Here is a 1,915-nt window from a genome sequence, read left to right on the forward strand (position 1 = left end):
AAAGCTGGGACTATCAGAACTTACGTGTGCTCGCACTCCAGGCTGGAATTTAACTTTTGCTCTGACTCATTAAGCCACATGAGCATGAGTGAGCTGCCTAGTACTTCATGAGCTCCCTGTGTGGTCTAAAGATTCGGTAATTTCTCCCAAGAAGCAAAGGGCACTCCACTTCTGGCTGTGCAGCCTATGATGGGCTTCCTGGAGACACCAGTAGGCTCTGCACGCTGAGGCCCTGACCCACATCCAGAGGAAACGCCTTCTGCAGCAGCCTCGGGACTTGGTTGAACCCAGACCCTTCAAAGTGAACTGCACCCCAAGCATGTTTATTTTAAATTTGGATGCAGGGTCTTGCTAAGTTCCTAAGTTACCAGAAAGGGCTCACACTTGGAACCCTCTTGCCTCAGCCTCCAGCGTTCTGGGATTAAAGATGTGTATCACCACACCCAGCTGTTTTCCACCTCTTCTGAAATAAAATGAGTTGACAACATTTAGCCTGTACCGTTCTAACCACTGAAATGTCTTTCTTCAGCCTGTCCCTGGCCCACATAGTGAATGAACTTTAGGGTCTTACACTAACCTAGGTTGAAGGAGATCTTTGCCTTAGGCCCCCATCTTGTTTTTCTTATCGTTGGTTTGGTTTGATTATTTTCACAAAGGGCCTCACTAAGTGGCCCAGGTTGGGCTTGAATCTACTAAGCTCCTGCCCCAGCCTCCCAAGTGCTAGGATTGCAAGCCTGTAACGCCATACCCTCCCCCTTCCACAGTCCTGGACTCCAACTCACTCCAATCACGGGGCCATCATGCAGGATGTCCCACAGCCTATTGGTTTAAATCCTTCTCTTCCATTAAAAAAAAAAAAAAAAAAAGAGCTCAAACCAGAATCTTGAACAGTCCTTCCAGAATTCCAGAGTGAAAATTTTCCCATACTCTTGCACTAGAGCTCTTTTATTGAAAATAAGTATCATTCAAGGTGTGTTGGTGCACGCCTGTAATCCCAGCATTGGGGAGGCTGAGGCAGGAAGATCGCTGCGAGTTCAAGACCAGCCTGGGCTACAAAGTGAGTTCCAGAGCAGTGTGAACTACATAGTGAGATCCTTTCTCAAAATAAAAAAAAAAAAAAAAAGTATATTATTTGGTTTCTTGCTATTCTGTTCCTCTCTGCCTTTGTACACTTGACAGCAACACTACTGTTCCCACCTCAACCACCTAGAGAACAAATGTCCGAAGGCTCACACAGAATTCAGTCATGCCCTTTTTCACTTGGGAGACACTAATAATAAATTTGATTATACTCTCAGATGGGCCAAAGCCCAGTAAGTCAATGAAAATAACTTTTCGGAACATTTCATTCAATTCCACCAGTTACGACTAATACACTGAGCCTAATGAGACATGATTTAACACTCAGAGGATAGAAAGAATCCGGGATTGTGCAATTAGGCGGAGATACACGTGGGTAAGCAGCTAACTGATGAAGTCAGACCAGATGAGGGAAACTGTAAATATGTAATCAGACCACAGCACCGCTTCACTTCCCAGGCTCACACAGCTCCCTCGGGAAAAGGAGAAACCCTGGGTTCTGACCCAGTTCCTCGTACTCCTCATCTTAACAGAGCCTCGGTGGATTTGTCTCGCGGTGTCTTCTGCTTCTCTCTGCCACCCATCTGGCCACAGCACCTTGGGCGACTTTCACGTTCACCTCCGGGCCGTGCCTCCAGCTGCAGTCTGTCCCATTCCTCACTCCCTTGCTACCCCACGTCCACGTTCCCCTTTTCCGCAGGCCCCACGTCCACGTCTGCTCCTCACACTGCAGGTTCGGTCCACCCTCCATGTAAAGCAATGAACCAGCGCCTCGGTGTCACCACCCTCTTCAGTCCTAACCGCAGCCTTCCCTGCCTTCCCCTATTTCCCCTTC

This window comes from Fukomys damarensis, unplaced genomic scaffold (genome assembly GCF_012274545.1).
Source record: "Fukomys damarensis isolate Sample0158 unplaced genomic scaffold, DMR_v1.0_HiC HiC_scaffold_9, whole genome shotgun sequence".
In the NCBI taxonomy this organism is placed as follows: Eukaryota; Metazoa; Chordata; class Mammalia; order Rodentia; family Bathyergidae; genus Fukomys; species Fukomys damarensis.